Source organism: Corvus cornix, chromosome 6, assembly GCF_000738735.6.
Source record: "Corvus cornix cornix isolate S_Up_H32 chromosome 6, ASM73873v5, whole genome shotgun sequence".
NCBI lineage: Eukaryota > Metazoa > Chordata > Aves > Passeriformes > Corvidae > Corvus > Corvus cornix.
In genome coordinates, this window is record NC_046336.1 from 34200509 (window position 1) to 34225955 (window position 25447).

At 47.8% G+C, this 25447-nt stretch overlaps 1 protein-coding gene across 17 annotated transcripts in view; it reads left to right on the plus strand.

The window, feature by feature from the left end:
• The window catches only part of PCDH15 (protocadherin related 15), a 633986-nt gene that overhangs the window by 305880 nt on the left and 302659 nt on the right, over positions 1-25447 (plus strand). For 2 of the 17 annotated variants that reach the window (XM_039553542.1, XM_039553539.1), the window contains exon 1: positions 12356-12477. The exons of 14 other annotated variants lie outside the window; for them this stretch is intronic. The gene's annotated coding sequence lies outside the window, so the exon portion shown is untranslated. Of the gene's footprint in view, positions 1-5474; positions 5646-12355; positions 12478-25447 lie in introns of those variants that run through there. One more of the 17 variants, XM_039553541.1, reaches the window with a different exon arrangement.

Here is a 25447-nt window from a genome sequence, read left to right on the forward strand (position 1 = left end):
AAATACTCAGGAGTGGTTTTCCATAGGTACTAGGGACTGTCAGCCTTCTTGCCACTATCCCTTAGGAATCCCTGTATTCCTTTAGGGAATACAGTGCTTGGCTTCTGCTTTTTAGCCTTGGTTCACCTTGTGCTCAGGGCATGGTCTACTTGTGGGTTACTCCTTACTCTCCCTATTAAGTTTTTTTGTTTGGAGAGGAAGGAGGTGGCTACCAGAAAACAGAGGCTAGACAAGAATAAGAGAATAAAAGCAGGTATTTATTTGAAGGGCCTTCAAAGGCACACCCTGGGCACTCCAGAGGCTCCACCCAAGATGGACCCTGGGTCAGGGGTTCTTCACCCTTTTATAAGTTTGGTCCATTTTCATATCAGGGTTAATTCTCCAATTATAACCTCAGTTCATGATGTAATTACCCCAAGTTTGCTCCCCCTTTAGAGGCTTTAGTTTACGTATTTCGGGGTCTGGGACAACAAGGTGTCCTTGAAGAGCAAACCTAGAGGGTTTGCTATGTCTAACCAGAATAAGAGAACAGTAGCTAACAGGCTGTACGAAGTTTCAGAGTTACGTATTAAGCAGTAGAGGATCTGAAAAATATAAAAGTTAAAACCTAAGGCATCAGTGTGAGAGGAGGAATCCAGACTCAACTGGGCTGTGAGCATTACTTCCTTTATTCTAGGATCCCATCTGACCCTCAGCAGAGGGGAATGAAGTGTGAAGTTAACTCTAGGAGTAAATCTGGGTCTCCTACCAGCAGACACAGTTCACTGTGCCAAAACACCTGGACTCAGTGCTGGGAAAAGGGGTGTGGGATCCTTGATCTCCCTCAGTCAAATACAGGGCTGCCTCTAGATGCTGGCACACCTGAGGCAGGAGTTCAGTCTCCATGGATGTGATGGATCCTGCCCAGTGGATGTGAATCCCAAGAGGTAGAAGTGCACCAGCAGTGAAATAGGTGCTCAGCATGCCTTGAAAGATAGTGGATATCTGCCTGTGGAAAAACATGGAAGTAGGAAAGCTAACATCCAGCTGAGGGTTAAGTTTGGAGATCCTGAAAATTTAGGGAAAACTAATTATTGCAGATCATAATATTGGGGAGTACTGGTGAAGGGGTAAGGAGAGAAATGCCACGGGGTAGAAGTGGATTCCATGGAATTCAAGATGGGAGCACTGCAACCTTGGCAGCTGGAAGAATCCTCCAGGAGCCCCTCAAAACAGCCAGTGAGGGGAGGTAGGGACAGCCAAGAGGGTGACAGAGAGAGGAGGTGGATCATCCAAGCACGTGAGGAGGAAGAAGTGGAAGAGCAGAAGAAGTGGATCATCCAAGTACACGAGGAGGAAACAGCACAGAAGAAAAGGAAGAGGTTCCAGGGAGGTGCTCCAGAGGCAGGGGGAGGAAAAGGGAATGGTAGGAACTGGGGCAGGCACAGAGGGAATAAAGGCAGGAGCTGGGAAGCTGGGGGATGGCAAGGAAGGATGAACACAGATGCATCATTGATTTTTGGAACTAGCTGAAGGTTTGGTGAAGACATACCGAGAATGAAGAGTTAGCAACATGGTTAGTACCAGGAGAGCTGGGAAGAAAGGGGACAATAGGGAAAAGAAGTGAATAAGCTCAAAGTGAGGGAGCTATTTTGATCTAGACAAATTACACAGGCATAATTAGCATTTAGCAGGGAGAGAGAAAAGGCATTTTTAGATCCGGACCATGTTTTGAGTTATACTTTCACTATAAAATATAAATATGAGTAAAAAGAATGTATTCCAAAAGTGTTCTCCGTGTATCCACTTGGATTTGGCAATTACAGCAGGAGAGTTCAGGAGAGGTTTCAAGGAGGCTCCGTAGTGGTTCTGCAAGTAGAAGTGGCTTCATACGTGTGGTGATATGAGAGAGAGCAAAAATAGGGGCACAGGGATGATGGAAAGCGCATGGGGAGCACAGGATTCTTCCTTGTTTTTGTTGTCTCACCCGAGAGAGCCTGGCAAGGATAATTCTGAACAGTTACTCTGTTGGCACAACCTGTGTTAAGGATTGCAGGTATGGAGGTTTCAGGTAGAAAATGGCCAAAGTATGATGAGAATCCACCTTCCTCTTATTCCAGCAGATACATGGAGACCTGGAGACGGCCTAACTATTGCTTGGTTCAGCCAAACACCAATGGGGCTTCCTGCTGTGCTTTCCTCTGGAGGTGTTTCATCCAGCTCTGGAATATTCCAGTATGAAAATTAGAAATGTGGGAGAGAGCAGTGGAGATAGAAAAGGAATAAGGGGGTTATCTGCAAAAGATTTAAAACTGGAATGTTAATGACTTCAGTGTTTTCTGTATAATTCTTAAAACCCCCTCAGGTCCGCCTGAAGTATTTTATCGCGTGTCTTGTAAGACCAAAATCAACATAAAGATGAATTTTGGGAATACTTAGAGGTATTTTAAATCCACCTTTGTTCTTTTCAATATGCTTTAAATATGCTTCCATTAACTTTCCCAATACTGCGCAGTGTTCCTACTTCTGAGAGCTGCTTGACCCTTGCTCAAAGTCTATCACATAATGGCACATTAACATGGAAATGATTCCAGGAGGTGAAGGTGAAGGCATCGAGTGCTTCCAGTCTTCCTTCCTCAACTGGATAAGAAATGCGAAGGGAAATATATTAAATACACGTTGTATGTTTTCCCTGCTGCCCAACGTTTATCCAATCAAGAATTTTCCAACAGTGCATAAGTACAAGCTATGCAGAGCATTTTAAGAAGCAAAACCTGCCAGCTTTAGGAAAGAGGCGGGGAAGATGGAAATTCAGTGCTCTGGGATTTGCTGCAGGCACTGTGGAGAAGCCGGGATCCATCCTGCATCCTTCCTGCTCCTCCTGGCTCCGGGCAGTCTGCTCCAGCCACGTGTCCAATAAGCTCCTTGGCACTGGAAAGGTACTTAGTGGCTCCCTGGTCACCTTTGTACAAGACTCAGCATCGGGAAAAACGGCAGTGCTGCCGTCATGTTGGACGGATGGCAAAGTCTCCATTGGAATTTAATCCCTAAGTGTCTCAGGAGAAGCTCAGAACGGCATGTCTTGGTTTGAAAGACAGGTGTCTGCTAAGGAAGGCAGGAGCCTCCCTTGGAATGGCAGATGCAACCCCCTTCCCTCCGAGTTATTATAATTTTGAAATCAAGGGGCTTTTAGGCAAAGATGTGGGAAATAGGAATAACAGTTCTTTACTATTATGTATCTATATGTGTATAACCAGTCAAACAAACAGCAATAACCATGGCAGTAACAGCAAACAATCACAAACCCAGTCCCAGCCTTCTCGGCTGTCGGGCCCTTTCCCCTCGGGTGCAGTTCCACTCGCAGCCGGCAGGGGCGCTGGCGGCTCCCGGTGAGCAGGGCAGGTGCGATGGTTCCCCCGCGGCTGCAGGGGGCGCTCCGGAGCGAGCTCGGGGAGCACGCGGCACCGGTGGCCCGGGATCCCGGGAAGGGATGGAACAAAGGCTTCACAAACCCCTGGGCAGCTGATCCCGGTGTCTGGTTGGACCCTCAGGAACAGCAGGCTGGAATGGCAGTCTGGAACGGCAGGGACAAGCACAAATCCCAGGTGGCAGATGAGATGTATCCAAACGGGTAATCCCCCGGAGGTCTTGGCAGGCAGAGTGAGCACGGCTACAACACAGCAAAGGCTCAAAGCAATGGCGGGGGCAGGGCGGCCACGGCCCGGCTCCCAGCAGGGCAGGGAAGGCGGGCTTTGGGATCCCGGGGTTTCTCTGGCAGAAGGAAAAGCAGCCAAAGAAAGCAACCTCCATCTCTGTCCAAATGCCCGACTGCCCACACACCCAGGTGAAACAAAAGAGTAGCCAGGTCTTTTGTTTTTCTTAAATACCCAGCCATTTGTCCCCCTAGCAACATGTATGGGGAAAATTTCTTTAACAAAAAAACCCCCAAAAAACAAAAAACAAACAAAAAAGCAAAAAAACCCCAAAACAACAACAACCAAAAAAAAAAAAAAAAAAAACCAAAAAAACAGGAGCACTCCTAAAACCCCAACACGGCATAACCGTGAAGTCCTTGGTCATATTTTAAGACACTCATCCTAAATATTCTCATTCACTCAGAAGTAAAAGGGAAATCATGGAATCATAGGATTGTTAGGGTTGGAAGAGACCTTTAAGGTCTTCAGGTCCAACCATCAACCACCGTGTTCACCCCTAACCCATGTCCTCAAGTGCCACATCCGCACGTTCCTTGGACACTTCCAGGGATAGGGAGTCCATCCCTGCCCTGGGCAGTCTGTTCCTGTGATCCAAAGGCACCCACCTTTGGATCCAAAAGAGCAGCCTCAGAGCTGTGCCAGTTGGTGCTTTGTTGCAAGGCTGATGAAAGTGCCTTGGAACTCACCTTTATCCAGAACTGAGGGAAAGAGGGTTTGGAGCACAGTGGGGAGTTCTGGTCTCCTGCAGGTTCTCCTGTGAGGCTGTGGCTGTTCCATCCCTGGCAGTGTCCAAGGCCAGGCTGGACAGGGCTTGGAGCACCCTGGCATAGTGGAAGGTGTCTCTGCTCATGGCAGGGGTGGCACTGGATGAGCATTAAGGTTCCTCCAACCCACACCGTTCTGGGATTCCATGATTCCCTGGCAGCTGTGCCTGATGGGCTGTTTGCAGGTGCTGTGTGGGACTTGAGTTGGACAACAGAGCACTTCTTTGCCATCTTTTTCTAGGAAGCTCTCAGTGATAATTTAAGACTTCTCTGTCTCCAGAGGGAGAAAGAGACTTTGGAGAGGAGGAGGAACTGGACACCACTCTCAGGGATGCACAGGGTGGGATTGCTGGGGTGTCTGTGCAGGGCCAGGGGTTGGACTAAATGATCCCTGTGGGTCCCTTCCAGCTCAGGATATTCTGTGGTTCCATGAACCGGAGAAGGTGTGGAGAAAGTGTAAAGGAGCTCAATTCAAAGAAGAGAAAGGATCTCCCTGCCAAGTGCTACCCGCAGCCCTTGTCTAGAGGCACCAAGGAATCAGGAGGGCAAATACTCCTCTGAATCCAGGGAAAATCTTCATTTTGTGGTGAAAGACAACAGAATGAACTTGATTTTCTGTCTTTGTTTTTCTACAGTGGTTCCAACCCTCAATAACTGCTCAGCATTCCTCGGAGAGCAGTTGTGTGACCAGGAAAGCAGAGGGGAGATATTTGTGGTTGTGGGGATGTTACCGATAACAATAACTGCGTGATTGTGATGTTATCCAGGGTGAGCACACCCGGTGTCAGGAGTGGGTGGTCTGGGAACCAACACACAGCCAGGGATTGGTGCTCTTGGTTCATCTCCTCTGATACTTTGGGTGCAGATAGCAACGATTCGTAGGCAACTCCTTTTTTTTTGTCTCCAAAAAGATGACTTGGGAAGAAACAAAATGCTCTTCTCTTAGCAGTAGGGTTTAGGACCTGGGGAACTGTACGGATTTCCTTCTCTAATCTGTGGGAATTAGCCCTGACTGACAGGGAGCCAGCATGCAGTTGACTTACAGTCCTCAGCTAACTTGCAGCTCTGTAGAATTCCGGGAATAAGAGCGCTTCTTGTCCAAAGTGGAATTCCTATGAGGATCCAACCGGAAGGGTCAATGCTGGAATGGAGGCTGCTATTGTGTCCTGGGGGAGAATCCATGCAGGTTGGAGAGCAAAAAGTACTTTTTGGGGGGTAAATCTTCAGTGTGTGGTAACTCCTGATGGGGGCTGTGGGGTGTGAAAAGAATAATAATATAAACCATAATAATAGAAACCATGATAAAAAACCCATGATAATATAAACCATACGAGTTCTGCTAAAAGGAAATTCAGAGGATGGTGTACTGTGTAGCACCAGATGTGTCACGCTCTGGTGCTTTAAAGCAGCACCTCCAAAGAGAGCCTTTTACCTTTCCAAAAATTTAATTGTGAGCAATAAGCCATTAAAGAATTGCCATTTGAAGACTAAAATTTCAGGTAGTGAAAAGCAGATAATCAACTGAATGCCATGAATGTGCTGTTGGAAAGTGAGCAGAGTGTGGGAGAAGGTACCAGAGAGAGAAACAAATATTCTAAAAAGCCCTGGTGCCGTGTTTGGTTTATTGCTGGAGCAGTTAGGGAAATATTCCAGACAGGATTACAGCTCTTCCAAAATTATTGGATGAGGAGATATCAAATCTCTCATAAGAATATTTGGATTTGAAATACCAATTTGCTCCAACGAGCATTTAATTTTGTGTGGTGCCTTTCTCTGCCCTTTTATTGCTGAAGGATGAGCAAATAATTGAAGTGGGGTTTGTGTGTTTCCCCTGCTGCCTCTGCCAGCTCACCTGGGCAGAAGGAGGCAGGATACAACTCCAAACGAGCTGGGTACAAGCAGGACAGGAATAAAATGTTCTTTATCCACAGCTCAGCCGGTGACGTCGTTGTTGCTGTAGTAGGGAGCAAAGCCAGGCCATGGCCTTGGAGCTGCGGGGTTCCTGCCTTGCTGAGCAGTTGTTCACAGAAGAAAACTCTTTTTAAGGCTGATATTCTTTCACCTGCTTGTTGACAGTACCTGCAGGACAGAGGCACCTAAACTCTGTCTCCAGGACCAGGCTGTGGCATTTTGGATGTGGCAGTGGGGTGGCACTGCCCTGTTGGCCAGGACAGCTCTCACAGCCTCTGCATCCAGAGGGAGAAAGGACAGGGCAAACGACAATTCCTACGTTTTGTGTAACCGTGGCTTCAGTAGTTTCTTGTGCTTGAAGTGCTTGTTTAGGGCTCCAACCTTGGGTGGGCTTAAAATGGTGGAGAGGGGTTGGGAGCTGCCAAGTAAAATGTACCCATTTACCAGGCACTTTTTAATATGAGTGTATGTGTACAGAGATCCCTGCATGTTTTCTATATTTGCATTTATATGTGTGTGTGTGTATTTGCTTTATGTGCTACATTCCTCGGCCCCTTTCCAAACATGAGGTGAATTTTTACGACCCTGCTGCATCTTTTGGGGTCCCTGGATCCTCACCCAGTCACTGGGATATGCTGGCCCTACAAGAACCAGGCAGCCCCAGTGTTCCCGCCTGGGCACCCTGCTCAGCCCCAGAGCCTCTCTGTGTGCCACGCCCTGCGCTGTAAACATGACACCAGATGCCACCCACGGTGACCCTGGGCAGGAGGAGCACCGGGTGGCATCCTCTCCCTCAGGGCTGGTGAAAGGAGAGCTCTGTGCCCACCCACGCGATTGGGGCTTTAGGGGTGGATTTTTATCCTCTTTCTTCCAAGAGTTAAGCAGAGCCCGCGTTTTCTGCGTCCAGCATGGCAGCAGAAGGGGGATTCTGTCCCAGGACTTTCCCTGCATTTTTTGTGGACCAGCCTAGCGAGGAGTTATCTCTTAATCTGGCTTTGCAGCCCAGTAAAACCTGCTTTGCTGGCAGGGATTCAGCAGCCAGGTGACGAGTGGCTCTCCCAGAATTGTTGCTGTCGTGATGCTTGGACTGTTTTCCTGCCAAACAGAAGTGCTGCGGGCTTGTGTCCTTCTGGTCCTGAGGGGCTGGAGCTTGGATTCATTTTCCACGTGGAGGATGAGGGGCACCTCCATCCCTGCTCCAGCTGAGTGTGTGTAGAAAGCTGGAGTAGCAATTCTGTGCAGGGCTTGGGATGTGGGAGGTGAGGTGTGAGGAAGCCTATTTATACATCTCAGCCTCTGGATTTCACCTGGGTTAGGGTGCGAAATGTGGTTCTCAGCCTTGGTGGCACCAAGTTCTGCACGTGCACAGAGCCAGAGCTGGCAAATGAGGAGGCAAACTGCAGCAGCACCCGTGGTCTACCAGCAGCACAGAGCTCCCCTATGAGAGAGGAGCATTTCTAATTTAGGCACTGAAAATTCCATGTATTTCCCTGAAATCTTGTTTCAGCTCAGGGCTGCTGGGCTGGCCATGCTCTGCCCCAAAGCCTGCCAGCTGGGATAGAGACTTGTCCCTGTGAGCACCTTGTCCAAGTCCCTTGTGCAAAGCCCCCCCGTGCTTGGAGTCCTTGCCCTGCTGGTTTTGTGCAAGTATTTTCACAACCTGCCCCAAAAGTGCTCCTAGCATGTCCAGCATCATTTCCAAGGAAGGAAAGGGCAGGATTGGACCCAAAGCATTGTGTTTGCAGTGAGAATTCCATCATGAGCTGTGCTGGGCTTTAGATGAGAAGTTACTGTGCAGGTTCCATCCACTTAAACCTCCTGGTTCTTTAAATAGGTGTCCTTGGCCAGCTTTTCTCACTCCGTTAATCCCAGCACAGATGAACTGGCATGAATAGAAGTGTTTATGGCAGCTGCATATGGAATATATCTGATTGTTGCATATAGGCAGAGCTCTGGGCTTGTCATTCGATGCTCTATAAAGAGTCTTGGATAATCTTTCTGAAAGGAGCTGTGTAAATGCAGATATAATTAGCTGTTTTTTCTTTTTTTCTTTTTTTTTTTGGAAATAGATATCTCTTAATAAAGCGCTGGAGCACAGAATAGCCATTTCCTGTGATTTTCATTCACATAATATTTATAGTGCTGCAGAACAAATGAGCCGTTGGAATGGCAGGGAAATGAATGCCGTGGATGAACTTGCCTTGAGAGGAATTTGTGATCAAATTATGAATCTAACAAACTCCAGTAAGCCAATTACTGCTCCTCCCGGATTTGTGAGTGTGCAGGCTCAGTGGGATTTGGTGTAATCCCTCCCTGTGAACAGATGGGCAGATGGCAGGGCTCTGCCCAGACTTCCAGAGGGCTGGGATCATCTTTCCTTACCCCCTTTGCCTCTCAGTGACAAAAACACTCAAAAAACAATGCAGAGGATCAGTGAGGATGTTTCTGACTTACCTCTGTGCAAATTGTCTTTAAATTTTTACCACCTTCCCCTCTCTTAGAAGGTCTTTTTCGCATGCCCAGGGGCACACTCTGATGTAGGGCTGCAGTTAGAGGTGGTCAGCATTTTACTGTGAGCTCCTATTTGCAAGGAATTACACAACACCCCAACCTTCTCCTCCAAGGTCAAACCAGCTGAATGACAGGAAATAAACCAGGAATAATTTTTAGTCCTCCCTGAAATCAGTCTGATCACAGTCACTGAGTTGCCACCTGCAGCTTTGGCCTTCTAGAGCTGCAAACTTTTTGCTTTTCAGGAAGAAATTAAAAATGCTGCATCAAGTGGGAGATGGAATGATTCCGTATTTTGTCTGCTGCAATTCCAAGAGCTTCCCTGTGCTCCTTGTGTTGCTCCTCACACAAAGCAGACACCTATACAGCAGAAACCTGCCAGTACTGTCCTTTGCCTCAACTAAACTATACAAATTCTTAAAATCATTAAGATTTTTAACTTTATTGCAGAGCTGTGGTCTGGCTTTTAACTGGAAATACACGCTGGTAACTTTTAGACTCAATCCAATATTTGCTTCCGAAGCAGTAACTACAACTTCTCAAATCTATTTAGTAAGGAAAGAAATTGCTGTAAAATGTAATGAAATAAAATCCTTGGTCTCACCAAGGCTGAGCAGGGCCGGTTTTGGCTTCAGGGCTTTGTCCAGAAGAAAATGTGAGGATGGAGACTCCAAAGCCCCTGCTGCATCTCTTACCTGTTCTTGAGAGGAAATGTTACTCCTTATTATCCTTATTGATTGCTTCAGCTTATGAGTCCTGGAATATCCTGAGCTAGGAGGGACCCACCAGGATCATGGATCCAGCCCCTGGCCTTGCCCAGGACACCCCAGCAACCCCAGCCTGGGCATCCCTGGCAGCGCTGTCCAAACGGTCCTGGAGCTCTGGCAGCCTCGGGGCTGTGCCCATTCCCTGGAGAGCCTGGGTAGTGCCCAGCACCCTCTGGGGAAGAACCTTTCCCTAAAGGAAAAGCTCTTCTGTTGTGTCTCCTCCTGCCCCATCTGAGCCATGTCATTCAATCAGTTTTTTACTTCACCCATTTTTCACTTTTCACCCCTTCAGACCACACTGTCCTCACTTGGATACAAAAACATCGTGGAGACAGTGCTAAAAGTCTTGGCAAAGTCAGGGGAAATTATAACTGCTGTGTCCTCATCCACGTTCCATCCCTTTATTATTTCTGTCACTGTAGCCCAGACAGGTTGGTCAGGCATGATTTAGCTTTGGTAAATCCAGACTGACTGATCCCAGTCACCTTCTTCTCCTCTGTGTGCCCAGAGATGTGTTTTGGGAGGACAAGCTCCATAATTACCAAAGATCTCGATGTCATCCGAGGTGTTTAAAAGAGTTGGAGGATGAGAAGGAACTTTATGCAAGTTTTAAAAGACTGGACTGAACACAACAAGAACCTGTTGTATCAGGATATAAGAGAATCAGAGCTCTGCAGTAGGCCAGGTCTGTCTGTCTGGGACGGCTGGGTTGCATTCCTGCAACAGGTTGGAACAGGGATGAGGTCGGTGAAGAACACATAAGGCTCTAACAGGACTTTGGCTCCTGCTTTTTACAAAAGCAGGATTTATTTCCCAGGCATCCTCTCCCCGAGTGCAGAAAAATGCACCTCTGAGTCTGGCAAAAGTGGTTTTAGTGTTCTCCATGCTGCACTCTGTGCAAATGCATCCCAAGGAGAGTCCAGCTCATCTGCTGATTGCCAGGAAAATCCTCTGTGAGATGCTGGCCCTGGCTGTGTTTGGGTCGGACTCGTTGGGCAGACGCAGGATGTTCACGGAAGAGAAAGGAACTAATGAGCAGCTTTCCTGTCAATCATCGTTATTCCTGTCAGATCCTCACGCTTCCAGAGCAACTCCCTTCTGCCAGGAGCTGCCGGATCGGAGCCCACAAGGTGAATTAGTTCCTTTTGATGATGTTCTGAGGGAATGTGAAGCTACCAACAATAACATTCTTCGAGCATATCAAATACTTAATGCACATGTCTGGGAGCAAGAAGCCTTTTCTCTCCCTCAGAGGCAGCTTCTCTTGGATTGTCCTTTCTGCCTGTAGGAATTCTTGATTCCTGGGGCAAAACCCCTGCCTTGAAGGTCTCGTACTGTTGATTTCATGGGAGCTGGCTTTAGCGTTTTGGGAACACGTGAGGGGGGAACACTGTGACAGAAGTACAGGTCTGTGTGACGGACAGGTGGATCTCACAGGACAGGTAAATCTTATTAATAAGTGGTAGAACAAGCTAAATATAGCACACAGCTACACCAGGAAAGATGAATTACCCCAGGACTTCCTATGGGTATTAGATTTTTTATTTTATTTTCATTGTTGTTGGTGTTCAGGTATAAATAATATTCCAGGTCTCATAACACAGAGATAATGCTCATTCTGATTATTTTAATTTTATGAGGCTTTGCAAGGAAATTAAGGTTTGAAGTCATGCTGGTAAGTGGGGCTTGTGGGTGAGAAGAAGTAGAATTAAGTAAGTTTGCAATAACCTTGTGCTCTTATTTTTTGAAGGACTGAGGAGCAATTTAAATCACAGTAGAGGTTTTCAAGAACTGGAGTGCTCTGGTGTTATTTCATAGTGGTTACATGACCCTATAAACCTTGTGTTGTGAGCTCCCCTTTGGTATCACCATGTGCCCTAACAAAAAAAGTCTTATTTTGAAAAAAATGACCTTTTTTTTTTGGTTTTGTAATAGGGACAACAATGCCAGCAATACAATAGCAAATTCGAACTGACAGAGGAAATTTAGGGTAGATATTGGGAAGGAATTGTTCCCTGGGAGGGTGGGCAGGCCCTGGCACAGGGTGCCCAGAGCAGCTGGGGCTGCCCCTGGATCCCTGGCAGTGCCCAAGGCCAGGTTGGACATTGGGGCTCGGAGCAGCCTGGGATGGTGGCAGGTGGGGAAGGAGGTGGAACTGGATGGGCTTTAAGGTCCTTTCCAGCCCAAACCACGATTCTCTGATTTAAATAAGCTCCATTAGGTGCCTGGGCAGTCTCCCGTGAGTTGCACGGTGAGTCCATGAAGTTTCAGAGAATTGCAGACGCGAGTTTCAGGGAATGCTGTTTAAATTCCACGAAGGTGAGTAAAAGCCTGAGCTCTTTCCCAAACCCTGCTTTAGCCAGTGGCACCTGGCACCTGTATCCCGGGGGAAGAGAGAGGGACCGATCCAGCAGCATCGCTGTGCCGAGCCGGGCTCCAGCGGATTCCTGCTGTCCTGGAAAATGATCTCCCGAAGGCAGCGGGAGCTGCCGCCTTCCCCGGCAAGCGGGAGCCCGCACCGGGCTGCGGGGAGGCGGACGGGCCCCGGAGCGGGGGAGCGGCTCGGGGGGCGCGGGGGCTCGGGGAGCTCGGGGAGCCGGGGGGAGCGCTGCCCAGCCCCGCCCGCAGCGCTCCGAGCCGCGCGGGGAGCCGGGAGGGGGAGAGAAAGGGAGAGAGCCGGGGGCAGCTGGGAAGCCGGGCTGGCAGCGGGGGAGTGCCCGGCGCCGGCAAGGGGCAGGCGCATCCCTGCCCAGCGCAGCGTCGGGAGCAGCCGGGATGCGGAGCCGCCGGTGGGGAATGGCCGGGCGTCTCCTGCTCTGACATGCCGAGGTATTTTTTCCCCGCCGTTGCTCTCCCTCGGGTTGTTTGATGGCAGGTGCGTGGCGCTGGGCTCGCCGATGCTCTGTTCCGGCTCTGGGGTTATTCGGGAAGCAGAGCGGAGGGTGCCAGGTGTGTTCTCGCTCCCTGTGGCGACGCGGGGGGAACTTGCTGCATCACCCAGCGCAGCAAACTTTGAACTGCCAACTCAGGCTGGGGGTTCTTGTGTTTGATTTCCCTTGGAATTCAGGTAAAAATTACGCCCAGAACTAGTATTTTATTCATCTCTTTACAAGAACCATCACTCCTTCATCGCGTTAGATTTGGAGAGGGGAGAGTCAGTGAAAACCGCCGGGGTTTGATGTGCTTTGTCAAACTGGGCTCTGTGTCTTTCCTATCAGCGTGGTTTCCCTGCAGTGAGAGAGGAAAGATCTGAACACTCGCTTTTCGGTTGTTTCGACTGGAAATTCATGTCGGTGGCACGGTGGAGGTCCCACAACTCCGCTCTTCTTCCTCAGAGGAATTCCTTTGCAGCACTCCCACGCCCGGCAGCATTCTGGCTGGGTTTTGCAGTTTTTAGAGTTGAGGATTAGGAAACTTAAGGGCTTGTACCTGGCTAATTCCTTGATAAGCCTCTACACTCAGTCTTAAGGGCTCTGTTAGTACTTTCTGTCAGCTTCTCTCCCTTTTTTCTCAAACCGCAGTTAACCCTAATTAAAAACAAACAAACAAAAAAAAACGACCACTTTTTTTGGTCATACCTTGAATTCCTTCATATTTAACTCTTCTTACTGCATACTTTTGCTTTGCTTTGTTTTGTTTTGTTGGGGTTTTTTTGTTTGGTTGCTTGGTTGTTTTTTGAATTTTGGGGTCTTTCTTACTTATTCCTTGTCTGTTCAATTGGTGTTATTTTAGTAATTACTGTTCTTGGAATCCTGCATTTTCCTTGCCTTGTGTTCACTGCTGTGCTGCCACTACTTCAGATTTTTTTTAAAAAAGGGGAATTTTAGTGCTTACTGCCATCCCATTTAATCTGGAGAACTGTAAACAAGGAAACTGTAAACAAGTAAACTTGATGTAGCATTTGAAGGCAGAAAGGAGGGGTGTGTGTGTGTTTTGTTTATATTTCTCCACACGAAGGGAGCTGGTGTTTGAGGTGCTGTGCTGTCACACGAGGATAACATTATTCCCTGTGCAAGGGTAACCCCAGGTCCACGTTTCCTTCCTTCCTGGAAAGCCAGCTGATTGGTGGAGCTAGGAAGCTGATATGATAGGAGATATGGTAAATAATTAATAATATTAATGGCCTGGACTTTCACGGGGTGGAGTCTTGCTTTGGGGAGTTGGAGACTTCTCCTGTGAATTCTCAGTTTCTCTTACCAGAATTGCAGTGTTGCTTTGGGGTTTTCTTTGCCAGGGGAGGCAGCAGGATGGTGAGCCAGGGGTTATTTGATGCATTTTATCTGTCCGTGGTAGCACTCAGGTTTCGGACACATGATCCCTGTGCCTTGGCAGGTGCACCCCTAAGAAATAAGAGTGGAATTTAAGGAGAGGACAGCTCTGCTCAAGGATGAAGCTTCCTCTCCCAGCTCTTGTCTGGAGCTGCTGAGGCAAGAAAGTTACTCCCAGGTGCTGTGTTTCACACCTTACCCTTGGAGAGGGAATGTGCAGCCTGTGGACAACTTTGGGGCTCGATATCTTCTTTATGGTGTTCTACCCGTGCTAAATCACTGCTTGGAATAATTGTATTGTCACCTTGTGTCATATTTGCTCAGGTGTAATGGCTCTGCCACAAAGGCAGTCGCCTGGAAAATTGCGCTGCAAAAATTTTAATGTTCCTTGGAAAGGTGGGGAGGCTTTAGAGCTTTTCCTTTTTTTTTTTTCCCCTCCTATTATAAAAGTGGGGGCTTAGAATTATATATATATTTTTTTCTCTCCTTTTTCTTTTTATGAACATCCTGGTTTCTGAGATTGTCTGGTAATTTCTTTTAGGAATAAGAGACACGTCTCTATGCTGAAGAAACCTTTCCTCACAACTATTTCCAAATAACAGGAAATGAACAAAATTTAAGCTCTTTAGATGAAAAATAAAACCAAGTGGATGTGCTGGATTCTGGTCTTAGCTTGCTGTACAGCTAGGTTGTTTTAAGGGTTAAAGGTATAAAGTGTGAATTAATTCCTTTTGGACTGCAGGCTGTGGTTTGAGATGTCCAGTTTTAACCTGCTGTTTAAATTGTGGATTGGTTTTTTTGGGTTTTTTTGGTGTGTCTATGAAAGTCTCTTCTTCACAATCATCAGCTTTATTAAAACAAAAAAAGAAAAACAAATTTTCACAAGGAGTGGAGCTGTGAAGGGCGTTGGTGCAGTTTAATAGCACCAGTGAACTTTTGGGGCTGAGAGGTGGCAATGCTGGTGTTTGGAGCCAGTTTTAGCACCACTGGTTCTGAGTTCATCAGCTGAAATGTGCATTAGGAGCCTCAGACTGGGAAAGGCCATGTGCACCTCCTGCTGTGGGGCTGGTACCGCTGCCTGAACTCCAGGTCTTCCCTGGTGTCGGCACTGAGCCCTTCCAAAAACGAGGATGGGGTTGGGCTTTTGGTTTTTAGAATCCCAGAGTGGTTTGGGTAGGAAGGGACCTCAAAGCCCACCCAGTGCCACCCCTGCCATGGGCAGGGACACCTCCCACTGTCCCAGGCTGCTCCAAGCCCCAATGTCCAGCCTGGCCTTGGGCACTGCCAGGGATCCAGGGGCAGCCCCAGCTGCTCTGGGCACCCTGTGCCAGGGCCTGCCCACCCTCCCAGGGAACAATTCCTGCCCAATATCCCATCCATCCCTGTCCTCTGGCACTGGGAAGCCATTCCCCCTTGTCAATCCATGCCCTTGTAAAAGTTGAAGCTTTATCCTCCTGCTGGAATTAGCTCACGCTCCCTTCTCCTCCTCCTCCGCAGTTTCCACCGGGCACTTCCCAGCACTCCAGGAAATCTCTTGCACTCCCTGAGTACCTGACCCTGAGTTGTGCCTCCCTGAATTTATCCTGTTTCTGTTACTTCAGTCCTTCAGAGACTCCAGTTGCTTCTGGGTGCCATCAGCAGCCCCTCCTCCAAGTCCTGTGTCCCTGCTGTGTCACGTAGGATCAACCTGGTGCCACCATCAGTGACACAGTTACTGCTGAAATGTTTAACGGGATCAGTTCCAAGCCTGAATTTTAAGACCCTCTAATAATCACTTAAGTTTTCAGGACTTCTGCTGTTGTCTCCCCATGAACCAGATGCTCACCTACCCCTAAATGCCTCTGCTGGTTGCAGCTTAACTCACGGTTTCCCATGTGACACTGCTGAATACTCAGCTAAACCCCAGATTAGTGGGATCCCCAGCATTTGGGGAATGTTATCTGATGAAGTAATCTCTTAGTGAGTCTCTCACGAGCTACCTTGTGCTGAATAATAAGAAATTTGGTCACATTTCCCAGTGCTTTTGTGTATTTGGAAAGAAATTTGAAGGGAAGAGCACTTGGGTGTCTGTGCCACTGAAGGAAGTGGTGTAGGCTTGGAGAGAATTCTTCACTTAAGCATGAATAATTTATTCCCTGCTCTTTAATTGTCTGCAGTATCCCAGTTAAAGGAAGCATTGGAGTGGTGTTCAATTTTGTGCGCCGTTTGTTTCCAAACTCTGGCTTTGACTTTAATGGCCCCTACAGCTTTTATTCCCTTTATGATGATTTCTTCTTTTGTACCCTTGTGTTTCTTATTTTTCATTTCATTTCTTTTTTCATTTTCATTTCTTCACCACTCACCCCCTCCTTCTCCTCCCATGGTAAATATTAACACCCTTACTGAAAACAAGGTGAAAAATTTCCTTTGTACTTCCCCTTGCTGGACAGGATGACCTTGGAGATCTTTTCCAACCTTACTGATTTGGTGATTATCCTTCCCAAAATATCCATCTCGCTGCAGAGGAACACGCATTGTTCTTTTCCTGACCCCTGCCTGCATAGAGCACCCAAAAATCTTCATAAAGTTCTCAGAAGCAGGAAAATACTGCATGCTTGGAGATCTTCCTGAGATTCTGTTACACCAATTCTCCCTAGATTATCTTTTCTTAACTTCTTCATTGTGTCTGGTTTTAGGCTTTTTAAAACTCCATAGGTTTCCATGAAAAGCCTTCTAATGTTGGAGGTAGTTCCCTGTTAGCTATGCACCCGTGCAGAGTCCTTCTTCTTGAAAGTCTTTCCCTCCCTCTTTTTTCCTTGGAATATTGAAGATTTTTATATACCTGGGATTTGAAGATTTCTGGGCCTCCTTCATGTTCAGACAGCTGAGCTCCTCATTTCACCTGATTCTTCTAGTTACTTCCCTTAATTTCATTTTTTCTTTTTCCCCCAAACAAATGCTGATAACCCTTAATTACAATCCCTTTTTCTTTTGTTTTTCCATCTTGTTTAATCGGCTGATTATCATTCAAATCCAGTTTATTTTCTGTCAGTGAACCCTCTCCAAATCGAGAACGAATTAACCTTATTTCTCCCAGATACAAAGGTTTCCTGCGGGATCAATCCTCTGTGAGAGCACACAAATTAAGCTGCTATTTGTATTTTTGTGTCTGGAAAATGAAATTCCCCAATAGCGGCCCAATTTCTAAAGAGTTCTTAATTCTCTGAAGGACACCACAACCGCCCATGTGTTTCTTCCAAGTTTATGGCATTACAGCCCCCCAATGCAATTTGCCTGGATCAGCCTTCCCAGGGTGATTTTGATCCCAGCCAATATTGAAATTTAACATATGGCTCTTTTCTGGCTCCCTGTCTCTGTCTCCAAGGGACGATCCTTTGGAGAATCTCCTCTGCTCACGTCTGGAGAAGCAATAAGATCAAGTTCCCTGGTTTCCCCCATTGGTTTTGCTTTTCTGTCAGCTCTTTGAGAGAACCAAAATGGAAAAATTCTGCCCCAGATTGGGCCAGACATGGGAACAGCATCAAGGGTTCTGCCCTGCCATTAACTACGGCTCCCACAAAGCTGAATAATCCGAGTTTTCTTCATCTGGGGAGCACGAGGGATGTGGGATTTGTTTGCTCTGTCCTGATGGAGCACAAGCGTTCCTCAGAACACATTCCTTCAAATGCTGCTGCTCCGGTCCCTCTGTAGAGAAGATATTTTAGATTTTATTTCCTCCAGCCTAAGGTGGTCCCGAGTTCATGCACACATAGATCCAAACTGTTGGTTTGATGGAGGGAGAGAGAGCTGCAAGGTTCCAGTGCCAAAGTCTCGGCTGAAATCCAGGCTTTTAAGAAGAAAACCTTTGTATCACAATATCCAGAAATAATTGTGAACTCCATTAAAGCACAAAATGTCTCTTGAAATTTTAAAATGGTTTTTAATATCACACCCACCTTTGGTAAAGTGAAATTCTGCGGTGACTTTTCCTCCTGGAACTGTTCAGTCTCTGGGATATCACCAGAGCTTTGGATTTGGAATTCTGTAATGACTTTTCCTCCTGGAACTGTTCAGTCTCTGGGATATCACCAGAGCTTTGGCTTTGAAGCCATGGCAGCTGAATCTGCTTCCTCTGTGACACTCAAGATGCTGCAACACCTTTTGCAAAAATTGCTCTTGCTTGCAAGTGCTCTTTTCCCCACCCAAGCACGCGTTAGGTTCTGAGTTAAACAAATGTTATCATTGTTAAGCACTTCCACAATCTTAGCTCAAAAGGAGGGCTGAGTAAAGCAGGGTTGTGACAATCCATGAGCAATTTTGGGTGATTCACTGGGACAAAAATGGTTTGGTACAGACTGAGTGTGCCGAGGCCAGGATGCTTCTGGGATATGGAGGAGCTTAGGTTCCTCCAATGACAGCTCCTGATCCTGCCATGGTCTGCAGGTCCTGCGCATTCCCTGAATCCCACCCGTGGGATTTCTGTCTGCTGGTAGAAGTGCTTGGCAGGGGGGAAGGTTTAGGGAGGGGAGTTGACTGGTTTTAGTCCCCTCCTGGTGTCACTGTGAGGTTTTGAGCTGTGTGAGTGCTGGGCCTGCTGCACTGCTGGTCTGAGGAAAACAGGCTCTGAATCCATGTCAACAACTGGAGAAATCCCTGCATTCCCACCTTGGGCACAGTCACAAGCACAGCTCTCCCAGCCCAGGGAGCAGCCAAACCAAACAGCTGCTGTCTGACACAAAGGTTGGGAGCTGGCCATGGGATACGGAGCCGTTCTTGGTCTGTAAATTTACATCCCTGGTTCATAAACAACTCCTACTTAATTTTAAATGGGTGAGGTACTCTCACACCGTATCCTTCCTTTAACAGCTTTGTAATGAGTTTTCCCCATACTTGGTGCTTTGGGGGCTCTGGTTCAGAGCATTTGGTTTAGAAATGCTGTGTACTGCCCATGACTCTGTGTTCAGCACCACTTGTGGGGCTCAGGTTCTGTTTCTCCTTGCTTTGGTGCATCCTGAGCAGGGATGAAATCACTGTGAAGCAGGTAAGGCCATCACAGCATTCTTTGGAAACCAGTTAATGAACCGGTCAGGGCTGTTCCTGCTGAGTGGACACCGGGTTGGAAACCTTATTTAAGGTATTTAAGAATTATCATTAAAATCCACATTCATCACACAACCTTCACTTTAAACAACAAAAACAACCAAACTAAACAAACAAATTCCCAACACCAAAACCACCACAACACGGAACAAAAATGAGCAATTTACACAAAATCCACCCCTCGACCCTTCATCACAATTACAACAGAAATTCCCCACAATCATTCTACTCTAGAAGACTTCACAGTATTCAGTACTCGACCCTTCAGCCCCAAAAAGAGGTGGATTACAGCGTACCTGACCTACCTCTGAAGCCAGGAATGTTGTACAAAACAAGCTGCACAAAATCCTCTCTCTGTTTCCCTGCTCCTGGCCTGAACATGCAGTGAAGCTGGTGGTGGTGGTGGGGCTGACTCTTCCCAAAATGAGCCTGGAGAAAAGCTACTGGACATCAACAGTGTTGAGTTGATTCATCCTTGCCAGAGCATCTGAGCGTGGATGTAGAAGGTTTGTCTTCTCCAGAGCTTCTGCTTGCCCAAATGATGGATATTGTGAGGCCCTGGCAGGGGAGATGCTCTGTGTGATGGACTTCCCAGCAACCTGACACGTGAGGGGGTGAGAGAGGCCAGAGGGGTGCCATGGAATGGTGTGAGGCTTGCATGAAGGATAGATGGGGTTCAGAGCAACCTGGTCTGGTGCGAAGTGTCCCTGCCCATGGAAGAGGGTTTTGGGACTGGATGATCTTTAACATCCCTCCCAACCCAAACCATTCCATGACTCTGTGATAGACAGCCCTCTCTTTGGCAGATCTAGAGGAGTTTGTGCTGGCCGGCCACCCAGTGCTGTGCCTGGTGGAAGCAGGATGTAGATGGTCCTGTCTGCTTCTGCTGCATCATTAAAACCTGGTTTAATCCGTGCTGTCGTGACCCTTCAGCCCCGTGAAGCGTCCAGTTTGTTTTCTAAACAGCTAAGATGGGCCTCGGTGTTGCTTTTGCAGTCTTTGTGTTCCATGAACTGCCTGAAATGCAGCCAAAAGTCTCGAGCAGACTGTGCTTGTCCCAGGTGTGCCGGGAAACAAGTGGAGAGGACGTGCTTCTCCCTTGACCTTGACTCCTGTCCTCTGCTCCCGGGTGGATCTGATTTACTTGCATGTTGAACGCACCACAGGCAATGCTCTCCTTTAAAGCAGGGAGCAGGATAAGAAGTTACAGCCCTGTAACTTCCAGTTTAATAGCTTGGAATTGCCCCGATTTCCTGGCCTCAGCTGGAGAGTGGAGCCCACATCGCGATTTATGAGGCGTGAGAGAGCGTGGTTATTGCTACAATTGTCTCAGCTGATGAGCTGCACACCAGACAGAGCTCAAGGCTGCTACCACTGCTTGCAGAGCTTTCCAGGGGAAAGATGATGGATTGATGCAAGGCCTAGCACAATCTTGGCCTTGGATCAACATCAGGGAACTGAGAATGCAGCACAGACCATCGTGTGGGTGGAACCTGTTGCTTCTCTCGTGGGAGAAGGTCTTTCTTTTTCCCTACTCACAAGGACTTAGCTCAGTGCCAAAGAATTCCATGAGGGATAGTTTGGAGATGTCCCTGTGAACATAGATAGGTGAATCCCCCCAGTTCCTGTCCTTATTGCTTTTCTTCCTCTCCTAAAAGTGAGAGAAAGGCCTCACGTTCTTTTCCCTGTGGCCTTTTCTCGGAAAGCTTTTGGAGATGGTCCCTCTCAATGGTTTGAACAACAGACCATGGGTATCAGCAGTGTCTGCTGCTCCTCCTTATGCTGAGGGACACGTGGCGCTGCTTGTTCTTCCCACCAAGGCCTCTCCCTGCCTTCCCAAGAGCCATTCTCCCTGGCAGGGATGCTCCCCCTCTCTGGAGCAGGATTGCTCCTCATCCCAGCGTGTTGGCAGCTCTTCCCGCACCCTCTTCAGCCCAACGCTGTCTCTTTTAGACCCTGCTCTGGATCTTCACAGCTTTGCTGAGGGAAACTGGCTTTTCCATTCTGGGTTGGGTGCAGCAATTCCTTGATACCCGTGTGGGAGCACCTGGAGCTGTGAGCCCTGGCTTAGCACTACTGCCTGTAGAAGACCCAGAGAGAACTTCATTGGATTCCAGACTGGTTTGGGTTGGAGGGACCTCACAGCCCATCCAGTGCCATCCCTGCATGGGCAGGGACACCTCCCACTGTCCCAGGCTGCTCCAAGCCCCAATGTCCAACCTGGCCTTGGACACTGCCAGGGATCCAGGGGCAGCCCCAGCTGCTCTGGGCACCCTGTGCCAGGGCCTGCCCACCCTCCCAGGGAACAATTCCTTCCCAATATCCCATCCAGCCCTGCCCTCTGGCACTGGGAAGCCATTCCCCTTGTCCTGTCCCTCCATGCCTTGTCCCCAGTCCCTCTCCAGCTCTCCTGGAGCCCCTTTAGGCCCTGCAAGGGGCTCTGAGCTCTCCCTGGAGCCTTCTCTCCTCCAGGCTGAACAATCCCAACTTTGTCTCCAGAGCAGAGGGGTTCCAGCCCTTTAAGCATCAGGTCCAGGCACCTGAACTGCTCTGTGTGGGTGCAAGGTTTGTAGGATTTTTTTTACAGGTTGCCTTTGGTGTCCCTACTCAGGACTGCCTTCAATGTCCCTTGCTCCTGGCCTTGTTCTTTCTCTCAGACCATATAAATATATATATATATATATATATAAATATTACATATAATCCCTGAAAAATGTGCTTTTCCTTGTGGGAATGTCAACCCAGTGAGCAGTGGCAGTGCAGATCTATCCGTTAGATCCCAACCCGAGTTCCTGGTGGGGGGTGAAGAGAGGCTTCTGTGCTCCCCATCTCCGCACCCCACCCACATGCCTGGGATGAAATGAACTGATGAGAGGGATGACTTCTCCCCCCATCATTAGGATGCAAGTGCTTGCTGAATGTGCCAGATGTTTGGCTTTCATTATCTGGAGGTTTTTTTTCCTTTCCAGCTCTAGTGAAAGGGAAGCCTGAGCAGGTCCAGTGGAATTCTAAACAGTTTCCTGTGTGAACAGAGAAAGCAGCATCCTTAATGAACTGCACAGGGTGACAGTGAGTCCAGCGAATGAATGCTGTCCCTGTTATTTAGAGAGATGGCCGAGTGACATTTTTTTCTGATTTAGGATCGCTGAATCCGTATGGATTATCCATCTAAAAAAGGCTTTCTATTATTTTAATATTTTGTTTTAAATATCCTGTGTCATATTTCTGAGCTATTCAGAACATCCTCCTGTTCTCTATGTGTTAACAGTTGAAGGAAGTGTCTTTACAAACATTTTTTGCAATTACTCTGGAGAAATCCAGTGAACACCTCTTCATAGCACTGAAATCCCAGAATCTTTTAGGTTGGAAAAGCCCTCCCAGCCCATGGAGTCCAGGCTGTGCCCGATGCTCACCTTGTCCCCAGCCCAGAGCACTGAGTGCCACCTCCAGCCCTTCCTTGGACACCTCCAGGCATGGGCACTCCAAAGCTCCCTGGGCAGCCCCTGCCAAGGCCTGAGCACCCTTTCCATGCAGAAATTCCTGCTGCTGTCCAAGCTGAGCCTCCCCTGGCCCAGCCTGAGGCCGTTTCCCCTTGTCCTGTCCCTGTTCCCTGGCAGCAGAGCCCGATCCCCCGGCTGCCCCCTCCTGTCAGGGACTTGTGCAGAGCCACAAGGTCCCCCCTGAGCCTCCTTTGCTCCAGGCTCAGCCCCTTTCCCAGCTCCCTCAGCTGCTCCTGGGGCTCCAGCCCCTTCCCGGCTCCATTCCCTGCCCTGGACACACTCCAGCCCCTCCAGGGCTCTCTGGCTGGGAGAACTGGACGCAGGACAAGGATGTGACCTCACCAGTGCCCAATACAGGGGGACAATCACTTCCCTCTGTAATGTTTTAGTAAAAGTATTGCTTTGTGTAGAAGGAGTAGTTACTGAACTCTGGGTTGTAACCAGTCAGGAGTTGCACATTCAGCTGGATTGTGTGAGAAATGAGTTACTGTTTTTCCCATGACTGGAGCTGAGAACCTATTGGAAATAGGAAAGACCAGAGTTGATTGCCTCGATTCAAATGCAAGCGGCATCTTTTAAGATATGAACCTTTAGGGCTGTCCTGTTGTTCTTCAGGATTCTGATTTTCCAGTCTCAAGGTGAGAGCATCTCCAAACCTTCTTCCTGGTGCTGGAAGCAAGGAGATTATCGTGAGTGGGGGCTAGTTATTCATGGAATCAAGGAATGGCTTCATTTGGAAGGAACATCAAAGCCCATCCCATTCCACCCCCTGCCGTGGGCTGGACACCTTCCACTACCCAGGTTACTCCAAGCGCCATCCAGCCTGGCCTTGGACACTTTCAGGGATCCAGGGGCAGCCACAGCTTTTGTGCCAGGGCCTCCCCACCTCACAGGGAGGAATGTTTTCCATCCATCTACTTCACACAAGCTTTGTGAAGAGTGAGATCATCCGAGACACCGCATGTGTTCCCTGAACAGGATCCAGTACCTTTCCAACAGGAGGAGGGGATGGCACTTCAAATCCTCTTTAAAAGCATTTCCCCCCATTTTGCCAGCATGGCTTTGTCTGCTTGGGTCTTTAGAGAGCTGCTTTACCCCCAGGAGCAGGGAAAACTCCGATGTTTTTGTGTTGGATGTACAGCACTGGTGTGTGGGGAGGTGCCCTCACCGCCTGTGATTCCTCCCTGTGCTCTTCCACAGTGACAAAGGGAACTCAAAGGTGGCAGGTTCATCCCTAGGAAAGCAAACTCGAGGGGATCAGTGTTCCCTTTCAGTGCATGCTTTAGGGAAGGCTGGCTGGAATCGCTGCAGTGCAGCACCATTTCTCCCCGAATAACAGGAGGAAATTAAGAGCACTTTGAAATATAACGTGTCAGAAAATGATGAGGCCTCCAGCAGCGTGAGTGCAGGAATCTTATCTGTGCCTGTCTCATAAGTCAGAGCTCCTGGAACAGCTCTGTGCAGCGTCCAGCTCAGCTCCTCAGTCTCCCAGCCCAGCTTCATTAGGAACATGACATTTTAATGCACTCCAGTGGGTTTCCATAACTCGGACCAGATTGGGTATGAAACAGCGGATCAGTGAAGGTCACTTTGGTGTGGAGGTGACATTGCCAGGCCTGGACACGGATACTGCCTGTCCCACGGACTCGCTGTGCCTGCTTCTCAGAAGCTCTTTAGTTTGGGTTACTTACGACCTCCAGTCCTTTTTGTTGGGAAGCTGCAACTTCAGGAAAGATTGGACTCGATAATCTCAGAGGTGTTTCCCAATCTCTGATTCCATGGAGACAATCTGGTCCTTCAGATTTTCTCCAAGAGAGGTGTGCAAGGGTTTGGATTGAACAAAAGCAGGAGGACATGAAGGGAAGGGAAAAAGAGAAAGGAATGGGAGGAAAGGTAAATCATGGAGGATGAGGAGGAGGATGAGAAAGAGAAGTTAAACTTGTGAATAAGCATAAAAGCAGGCTGGGCTGGATGGACGATTTTATTCCTCCACAGGAATGTTGTGAGGTGCACAGAATGTGGCTGCTGGAAGCTGCATGGGAATTGCCCGGAACTGGAATGATTTTGTTTCCTAATCTGTTTTGGAAATGACAGGAAAGCCATCGCGTTCACCCCATGTTCACAGCAATCCATTATCCTGTTAATGCCTTGTTTTGGAATGTGTTGAGATAAGAAGTGAAAAGGAAATTCATTATTTAGTGTCCAATATATGTAATAAATGCTGGAGTATTTCCTCTTGTCTGAGGGGAACTGAAAGAGGGTTTATTTAATGCTCTGAAGTCCATCTCTGCTATTGACCCAAATCAGCTGACTTGGAGTCCTCAAGTGGTTTCTAATTATTAGAATTAAAATATCAGATCCAAAACCTTTCAGAAATAGCAGATGTTTTGTAAAATACGATAATTATATATATATAATCCTTATTGCCATGTGATTGCTGCTTCTTACTTTGAGCAGCTTCTTCATGGGATGCTCAGACCTCATCCCTCTCTCAAAAATAATTTGGGAACTGGAGGGTTCTTTGTGTTTGGTGGAAGGAGAACTTTATTACCAATAGTGGTTTCATGTCCCAGCTGCAAACCCCAAGAAATCCGGGTTCATACGTTCTCCAAGAGTTCGGGGAAAAAGGAGGATGGAATTCCGCATTTTGGAACTAATTAGTCCTATAAAATTCATGGAAAACTGTATTTCTTGAAAAATGTGTATTATAGGAAGCACCATAATATCTGTTGCTCTCCAGAAGAGGATTTTGGAGCAATTACTGCCATTTCTTTAAAAAATGATTCCCTTTCTGCTCAATTACTAACAGTGAAGTATCATTAAATAGACATCAATTCCTTGAAATACAACCCAATAGTTTTTAGTGATATTGAGGGTTTGAGAATATATAAGAATAAGGATGAGCTTAAGGGAAAGGAGAAGCCAATAAAACTGCAGTTTACTCTTACATGC